At 32.3% G+C, this 10,638-nt stretch overlaps 1 long non-coding RNA gene across 1 annotated transcript; it reads right to left on the bottom strand.

Annotated features, from left to right (window-relative positions):
* Positions 4,327 to 4,679, bottom strand: LOC109840499. Its single transcript, XR_002246933.1, has 3 exons — positions 4,637 to 4,679; positions 4,444 to 4,545; positions 4,327 to 4,358 (listed from the first exon to the last, which is right to left on the bottom strand). It is a non-coding gene; the product is annotated as an uncharacterized LOC109840499 (long non-coding RNA).

Raw genomic sequence — 10,638 nt, 5'->3', positions numbered from 1 at the left:
CAGCGGCAAACGACGTCGACTGGAGAAAGGCTAGGGCTAGGGTCCTAGGGTTGTTCGTCTGAAGGGCGTCGAAGAGGGAGGAGATCGGAGGAGACTGGATCGAACGGCGAGGCATTCGGGGAGGGTTGAAAACTGGTAGGGGCGTCAGCTGAACGGCATCGGTTTTCGGTCGAGGACTGTGAGACCGCTTTAGACGAGATGTTGTGTTATATGGGAGGCAAGGCGGAGCGAGTTTTGAGATGGTAAATGACGGATTTGCCCTTGACGGATGGGATGACACGTGGGCAGCCTTTTGCCAGAGGAAACGAGCCTTATCCAGATGATCTTAACCTGGGGGCCCATTAACGTAGGAAGCCCAAATTGATGGGCCAGAAGCGGAAATGGAGAAACCTCATCCTTCATGCGCCCGTAAAGAGAAAATTCAAGAAATAATGCAAACATATTAAATAGAAACTTTCAGAAAATTCAATCAAGAGTATACAAAAGTGCAAGTAAGGATATATATAAGTCCTCCTTAAATTAGTCCTAGAAGATAAACATTACTATGTTCAAATTAAATAAATTTTGTTAACCTTACCTGCTTTGCCCCAGTCTACCCTCGTGGTTAAAATGTGCTCTCTCTTCCAAGCGTGAGCGTACAATGCTCCGCAGGAACTAGATCTTCTTCCTCTAGAATAAATTGAGAAATAAACGGTAGCGGTTTTTTTACAAATAAAAAGGAGCAATTTTGAGGCTCCTCAAAAGTATTCAAGATAAAAGCATAGAGATTATCAGGAAATTCCTCTTTAATGCTGAGACTGTATCAGAAAATCCTCTTTAAATTGAAATCTCGTCAATAAACTCCACAATAACCATCACTTTTAAAGGGGGGTTCATGATAAAATTTCAAAGTTAAATGCGGGTTTTCTGATATCAACTTAAGCTAAAAGGAGACTTTATGGTATTTTCAAAGTTATGGGGGTTATAAATGTGAGGGATTTATATGAATTATGTGAGTAATCATGTATATGAATTATGTGAGTAATCATGTACGAGAGATGATAGCTCAGTTTTATGAGCTTGTTTGTTATCTCGAGTATGCCTGAGTAACTGTTTTTACATATGTTACACCCCTAGAAAATGCTAAATATTAATATCCACAGAGCAATTGCCACATGTCTTACACTATACCTAATACATCTAATTCTTCACCTGACTTGACCCGTTGTACAGCCGACATCTCGCATAGCTGAGTCAAAAAGGCGGTACTATGCGGCCAACCCTTCGATCAGCTATACAAGCCACCCGACTCGACCTACTGTTCTGCCGACATCTCGCATATCCCAATCAAAAGGCGATACTTGTCGTCCAACCTGACCAGTCGCTCTTACGAATGACCCCCACTTGGCCCGTTGTATCAGCTGTTAGCAGGTATAGTCGACCATCAGCTAGACGACTAAAATAACGGTAGTTTTTCTCAAACCCCGTGCCGACCGTTGCTTGTCCTTGCATTAACTACTCTGACAAAGTCATCATTTCTCTAGCTTCTATAGCTTTTATGACTCATCGGACCCAGTCAGCACCGAGCACCTGCTATCATTCCCATAATAAATGACCAGGTGACTCACATCCCTCAACAGCTGACACGTAGCACATATCTGCCGACTCGACTGCTTAGCTAGACTTTGCCCAAGTTACCTCATTGCCTCTCAGATCCACTATAAAAAGGAGAGGAGCTGCATGAGATAACTCTCTCTGAACTTTTTGCGACAACTAATAGCTAGATCTATATTTCCCCACTCAAGGTCATCTACTGACTTGATCGTCGGAGGAACAACCGGAGAACCTAACTCCGACCTCTTACAGGTTCTTTCTTGTGCAGGGAAGAACAGAAAACCCCAGAGTCATATAACAGAAGAAGTTAGAGGACCTTAATCACTTCAAAAACCTGCAAATTGTTCATTGTTTGATAGCTAACATCAACAACATATAATGTTCAAATAGTAAAATCAAATTCATGTTCATTGACCAAGAAAAAGTGACATAATTTTTTAGGTTTTAAAGTTAAGAAAGGCGCAACTTTAGAGTACCAAATTGAAATAAGTGAAATAACTCTTCAAAGGAAAATTTCAAGAACCCATGGGATTTGAGGGACCAAATTGCGAGATCCCTTAGGATTTGAGCCCTTATGAGCAATTTTAAAGATTTGATGGACTAATATAGAATTATTTAAGAACTAAGGGACTAATTTGGTAAAATGAAATGCGACCTTTTAACTTAAAAGTTTTCCCTCATAAAAATTAAACTTTTATGTAGTTTATAACAAATAATATATTTCAAAAAAATTATAATCTTAATCTCAATTAGTTAAAAACATGGAATCTCACATAAAAAAGATATTTCTTCAATTTGAAAATTGAAAGCCCTTTTGTCTCATGGTCTTGTCTTCACATGTGGTGTTTCATGTCCTCCTTTTTTAGGTGAAATAACCTTTATGTCCTCAATGAGACGATAGAATGGAGGAATTGTCATTCATTCCCTGAGTCCGTTTGACCGCACTTGGGGGGTTATTGGTTAAGACAAATTGGGGCTAAGTGGAAAAATTATTCTAATAGAACAATTTTACCCTTTTAGGATATTTTGAGTGGGGTAAAGTGAGATAATGGGATAATTTGAGCCTTTGATTTGACAATTCATGTGAGATAATTAATGATGTGGCACCTTATTAAAATATAATTTTATCTATTAATTACTTCTAAATTAACTTATCCAATTGGTTTAGTATATTATTTAGTATATTATTATAATATAAAAATTATTTTACTTTATATTAAAATATAATATATTAGACTATACTTACAAATTTCTATTATTAATTATTATATTGTATTATATTATATTATATTAGCATGCTATACGATATATAATAATTAATATAATATAATATCAATATATTTAATATAACATCTTAATAATATAATATATAATATTTAATATAATACATTATTTTATTTATACAAAAATATAATATGTTATATTATAATTACTAATTAACATTATATTAGTATGCTACATTATATAATAATTGATATAATATATGATTTATAAATTTATTATATAATAATATATTATATAATAATATATGTTATTAAAATATTATATAATATTATAATAAATATGTTATACTATAATTACTAATTAATATTATATAATAATATATTACATAATATTATTAATATATTTTATTAAAATATTAATATATGTTATTATATAATATTATTAATATATGTTAGTATAATATAATATGATAAATACGTTATACTATAATTACTATTATATAATATTATTAATATATGTTATTAAATTATGTTATTAAAATATTAATATATGTTACTAAAATATTATATAATATTATAATAAATACGTTATACTATAATTACTAATTAATATTATATAATAATATATTACATAATATTATTAATATATGTTATTAAAATATTATATATATGTTATTAAAATATTAATATATGTTATTACATAATATTATTAACATATGTTTATTACAATACTAGTTAGATTGCACGTGGTTAAAATTTTTATTTCAATTTTTTAACTTTTGTAGAGATTGATTTGATAAAAAATTATTGAATTTAAATCATGTAGCAAACATATAGATAGATGGTAAACATTTATGGATCAAGTGGGGGATAATAGAGAGTTTGCATCCCTTACAATAGAATAAACTCAATCTCTGTCCACTCTCATTTGGTTCCTCTGAGAAAAATCTAGGATTCGATTCATACATCAAATTATCACTGGTTGATACATATCGCTCATCTATAATTTGTCTTCGTCTCACATTAGGTGTAGTTTCGGTCATGTGACTGATATTGTCTCCCAGCAGTATGTTTTCCTTTGCATTTCCTACCTCTGTTGAAGTTTCTCCCTTCTGAGCTACATTTCCTACCTCTGTTGAAGTTTCTCCCTTCTGAGCTAGGTTTTTTGTTACTACTCGCATGATGTTGGTTCCTTCTAGCTTAATTTTATATTAGTGGCAGGATGTTCTGGAGGTTTTGTTCGGGGCTGAACCCTATTGGATGCAAGCTTTATCTCATCTTTCTGAAGGTGATAGATATCCTGCATGTTGAAATAAGTTTGTTCTATTATAAAACTGACGTAAATGCTATGGATAATATGATGTTCTTTTTATCTTTATAATTGAATAAGATTTGGTATGCACCTCTTTGTAGGAACTGAAGGTACACAATGCTTTGCCACTAATGATAGAGAATATATGCGATGAATCTCTACCTTTCACCTCCAACAATACAGACAACACATGTACCAGTTGCAGCAATCTCATCCTCACGATAGTGAGCCTGTGTGATTATCATGGTAGATTTTATTTAAATTGGCCCAAAAAAGTCAACATGAAAGCAAAATGGAATGAACAAATCATTTTACATTAACACCAGCAGCTGTTGAGGCTCTCTTCATTTCTTCACCAAACTTGTCCTTTCCAATGCAACCCATAAATCTAGTTGCACCAGGAGTTTGAAGCATCCACTGCAAAATTGAATATGACATCAGAAAACTGTTAAGTCGACAACATAGCTTCATAAAATACAGGAGATTGACATTCATATGTTAAATATACCTGGGCAACCCTGATTGCATTTTGTGTAGCCCCTGAGGTTAACATAATATATGGCCTAAATTATCACATAATTTAAAATTGAATTAAGCTTTTGTGTCATAATGATTGTTTAAACCAAAATTTTACCTCCAGTAATATACTTGTCAATGTACTTTGAAGCCATTTGTTCATACCTAGATGGAGGCACAAAAAAACGTCAACGTTTTGTTAACAACAAGAAGGTCAATGCAACTTGCAGTAAAACTGATAGACAGGCTTACATATCTCGATATAAATATAAAACTATATGAATGCATGTTTAACTGCAGTGCAGAACGGATATATAAAGTTAGATATTCAGTATGAATCCTTATGCAGATGCTATATATGTTCGAAGAAAAGAGAAACAAAAGAAAACAAGATGTATAAGTTTTTTCACTTGCAATACTTAAAAGAATAAACCAAAAAAGGTTCTCGGGAGATATTGAAAAACTTACATGGGCACATGCTTGTCCTCTGCGAGAATGGCATTGTTCAGCTTGATGTCATATCTGTTAAGAAGCAAGAAAATAAACCACTACAGCAATACAAATTGATATTCATATTTTATCATGTAAAAACAAGTTGCACCTTGCTATGATTGAAGATGAATGATATGCAAAAGAAAATATCTATAGATGAAATGGGATATTGACATGCAAATTTTATTTTTGGTTAGAAATCTAATTGTGATCTCGATTTTGGCGTTTGCCTTTGCCCGCACAAATATTGGGAATACTAGAGTTTTTGAAGATTCATATGTGATATGTTAGTAAATGGAATATTAATCTAACCATAAGTTTTCTCTTTGTTTATATTAATTGCTTTTTAATCTTTGCCTAATTTAACACTATCAAATCAGTTTTTGGTACTTCAAACATCGGATCTCCTAATTAAGCATAAAATTTAGGACAAACTTGCTAGTATTTCCACTTGACTCTGTCTAAGTACTTCTCTTCCTCAATCTAGAAATAAAAAAAATTATTTACAAACCAGAACCATAAAAATTTTGGAACAAAATTATATAAGAGCATACTTATCAGGTACCTACTAAATCGACAAGATTAAGATGATAGGTAACCAACACTACCATGATGCATGATCTATGCTAGCAACATATTATTCTGTCATGCGGGATTTCAGACCATGTAGAAAAGTCTCAATTTAAGAATTTCCCTCCATGAAAGGCATAAATGAATATAATTTAAATGTCTTGCTGAAGTTCTCAATCATGTCCCTGTTACCACATCAATAACTACTTTATCCAAAAGTTTAAGCTTATGTGAAGCAAAAGTGTATACCAAGCAATCCTAAGAACAGCAGATGTAAGTTGAAATAATGCATGTGCGAAATTGAAATTGTGCACATTTTTAGTGCCCTCATCTCAAGCAGAGGCTCCACCATCTTATCTTTAATATATTCCAGAATAAAACTTAACAGATCCTGTCGAACAAATTGAAAAGAATTATAAATACTGGGAGGTACAATTACATGTATTATTAAAAGAAGTCCGAAAAATTAGAGGAAATCCAGATGGCAAGCCCCTTATAGGATTTATCTGAACCCCGACCATGAACCCGGAAATCCAGATGGCAAGCCCCTTATAGGATTTATCTGAACCCCGACCATGAACCCTTCACCCTGAAAATATATTGAAGCTCCATCAAGTATCATAGACAAATAGTATGTTTCAGTGTAGGTTAAGCATGAAAACTTACCTCAGCTTTATATCCTATGCAAGTTGCAAATGCAAACTCAAGATCAGCACCTGTGAACAGCCTAAAAAATAACCAAATAGGTATAGTTATCCAAGGAGGCGTATAAAAGAACAGCCTTCTGGTCATGCCAATGACACTGACAATGAAAATCAATGGACTTTGGCACAATGGCTATCCTATAGATTATTAGACTCTGATTGGCATGGGAAAAATCCAGTACCTGCATTCTGTGCACATGCCCTTCTGGCTTTGGAGGTCCTCATCAATTATAACATTGTAGGGGAAAAATATAATCCAATTTGGAAAGCAAGAACCGCTAAATAGAAAAATTGAAGCACTATCTCAATGAACTCATTACCATGATGATGATGATGATGATGATAAATCAAATATTGAACTAAGGATGCAGAGGCATTTAGTAGGTTCTTAGATAAACATGCAACGTCTACGATTCCATTAAATAAGTTCAATTCACTTTATACTCAAGATCTCAAATGTATTGAACCACAAAAATTCTTCAACCCGCAATAAATAAAGCCAAAATGATAATTTTTTAAAGATAATTTAAATAATAAATATGGTACATACCTGTTCAAGAGTTTTTTCATGATATTGATTTTGAGATACACCTTGCGCAAGTAGCTTATTCACCCTACCACATGCAGGCACCCATGCGCTTCTGCAATAAGACCCATCCACAAAACACATAAAGTATGATTTGCCATTGCCCTGTTGAATAGAATCTGAGAGGATATGTTCAAGATCTGAATCCCTTCTTGCAAAGGAGTCACAAACAAAAGTTTGCGTGTAGCCGAGATCACCAAAAAATAGTTCATATGCTTTTTAAAAGTAATAAAGTAAAATATTCTCTAAATATGTATTTAGATTCACACAATTGAATGATAAATTTAAGCTAATAACTGCATAAATAATCAAAGCATGCAATATCAAACAACTATATGTGCATATGTTTATAATTCATAAATTATCCTAACAAATAACATTCATCAGTTAATCAGCTTAAAAGCATATGAAAAGTTTGGGCTGTAGGATGACAATTGATGAAGCTGTGTCATGTGAACAACTGTCAGGCATGGTGCTTTTGTTTCTTAGGTTTCTATTAGAAAATTTCCAAGGTTATATGTTATTTCTATGTTAATAATATCTTCACAGCTAACTGACTGGGGGTACTATAAGCTTCAAGATCAACTTCATATTCATATTTTTGAGTGAATTCTCTTGCTTTTTATGTAACATATACGGTGGTCTCTTTTGTTCAAATCACTTATCATCGTGCATTATATGTATGTTCTTTGTGCATTTTGAGAGTTTCCTGCATCCATATGATGTATGCTGTTTGAGTTCGTTCTTCTTAGGTAACTATTAGCTCGTAGAATCGACCTCCGCATGGCATACCCCTGCACTTAAATATTTAGCAATAATATTACTTCTTCCATGTGTCCAAGTCTCTTTTCTAGTGGTCTCAAGATGTATAATTGTATTCTTGAGCCTTATGGAACTAAAGAAGTCAACATTATGCATATATGAGGAGATATGCGGGTCTTTTTATACCTTCACGTGTCCTGGGGAGATCCTGGAGATCTTTAGGATTTTTATGAGAGCATTGTATGTGCCTAAATTAGGAATTTATCCCTTTGGCAAATTCGGAGGTTTAAAGCCGGTTCAAATTTATCATATGGATAATAGCAACATGTTGTGCCCTGTGTCTGGGTGTTGTGTTTCTTGGGTTACAGGGGAGAAAATGCTTAAAATTTTGCATCTTTAGTCTTCAATAAAAGTTGGAAATTGATAAATAGCCTGTGCTTAGCTATATGTAATCTAAAGACTGAAAGGATTGTCATCCTAACTGCTTATGGTGCACTCCGATTGTCCTTCTTAGTTCCCAATAAGAAAAAAACAGTTGAATTTTATGACACTTCGAGTCAAAAGGAATATCAAATTAAAAATTCTCACTCCATTGCAAATAAAACTGCAAAATCTTTCCAACATGTCATGTTTTTTCAGTATGAAGTGGAATTGTGGAAAAATTAGTAATTAAAATTTTAAGGATTTCATATTAAATTTTCATTTGATTTAGCATATTTTGGAAATTGCTTATAGATCAAAAAACAATAGAGAATTGCATATTTAACTTACTTGAAAAGTGAAAAGAGCTAAATGTATTTGTTCTTCTTTGATGTCTGTCTTTATTAGTTTATTACAGTCCAAAGAAACGCACGGAAAAGTGTATAAGGCAGGGACATGCTCATTGTTTTTTCAGATACGAAACTAAGAATGATGACCACAATATTGACGGTTGATTACCTTAAATCCTAGAAGAAGAGGCAACGGGGCGTATGGAAGATACTAATCACACAAGTTAAACAATTAAACTCATGCAACTAAGGAAACATCATTCGGATTACATAAACAAGGAAAATGCATGCATAACAACACATCTACTTATAATCTTTTCTCACAAAATTGGAATGTTCATCCACAAAAGAAATTGAAGTGTATAAAATTGAAAAGTCTCATTCCTGATCAACTTCGTAAAATATAAATTTACAAGCTAAAATTGATAAGTAGCATTGTTTCATTGGTTAATTCAACAGAATTCAACAGCAATAGAAGAAATGGATATCTTAAAGCTGCCAATTTATCGATAACTTGCAAATTCAAGAAATAATCATCAATATCAGGCTAAAAATGTTCTCTTTTTACCGAATTCAATAGATGGAAACCGCAAAAATCGGGTTTTTGAATGTAGAAATAGCTTACAAGCAGATGCAGCACTGGAAATATGAAGGATGGAACTCGTCGCCGTCACCGGCTAGGGTTTGTTCGTGATCGTAACCGATGCCCAAAATCTGAGAAGTGAGAAGATGATGGCAGAGGGGTGCGGTGATGATGAGGATAATAATACTCATCGTTAGCAATTGATGATTTAAGAAAGTGGGGTGGCGTTGCCGAAGGAGAAGCATAATTGAAGGTGGATGCTAGAGCGAATTCTTAACCGAAAATGAAAGGAACGATGGCAGAGGGGGTGCGGTGATGATGAGGATTTATTAACTCTGTGAAACGATAAAAATGTATAAATTTGTTATAATTACAATAGTTAAAGGGTATTTTGGGAAAGAGAAAGTTTTTTCTAGAACTCCCTCTTTTAAAGGGTAGATAGATTCAGCAACTACCTCTTCAGCAATTTTTTTTTTTCATTTCCCCTGCAATCATCCTGATTTATTAAGATGATATTATTTGTCTTTATTATTGTCGTTGCATATTAGTTAAGTAATATAAAAATATTTTAAAATTATCCCAATTGCCTTCAAAGTGGAACAACATTGTTCTAATATGGAGAATGAGGTAAATTTTTTCTATTGGGACAAAATTTCTATATATGAGTGGGGTAATTTTATCCCAAATGGTGTAATTGCCTCACTAGTGTTCCAAAAAACCAATAACACAAAAAAATATTATCCTTGTTCCATTGTCCCATGAATAACACTATGAAATAGAATCCCCAAAATTATCTCATTAACCCTCAAAATATCCCAACCAATAACCCCACCTTAGTTCCTTATACATTAGCACCAGCATCATGCGCAAATATTGCAAGTTATATTTCGTACATTTTATATATAAAGAACAAAGCAACCATTAAAAAATAAAAAATTTATCTTTTTTAATCATATATCTCTCTTGTTTTAATTTGTCTAGTTTTGACTTTATTCGTTTTATTCTTAAATATCTCGGTATCTTTTATTAATATTTTATGAGTTCTTTTGTTTGTTCAGTAGCATATTTTAAAATAAATTAAGTCCTATACTACATATCAAAGATAGTTCATAAGCAGGTAAAGAGTTGTTATTCTATCAAAAAAAAAGGTAAAGAGTTGTTGTGAATAATAATATATAATACACAAAGGTTTTAAATCTTTTAGATGTGAATTGTAATGTTTAATAAATCTAAAAGTATATTATTTATTTCATTGGTTTTAAGACTTTGAAAATATCAAAGTCATTAATCTTGTAGCGTTCGTTTGGAAAATAAAGAAGAAGAATATTATTTATACTAAGTGAGTCGGCAAAAAAAAAATCCTTATAATTAGATAACAATTAAGTTTTTTTAGGTTTAATAGGTTAGAAACATATTTATATTTTCATACTAATATTTACAGGAAATTTGGTAATTAAAATCTAATCAATAAAATAAATTTTATAATCAAATGTTTTATGATTTTTTATTTCTATGTTTAATAGATTA

This window comes from Asparagus officinalis, chromosome 5, assembly GCF_001876935.1.
Source record: "Asparagus officinalis chromosome 5, Aspof.V1, whole genome shotgun sequence".
NCBI lineage: Eukaryota > Viridiplantae > Streptophyta > Magnoliopsida > Asparagales > Asparagaceae > Asparagus > Asparagus officinalis.
Note: the sequence above shows the minus strand (reverse complement) of the source record. Positions and strands in the feature narration are given on the sequence as shown.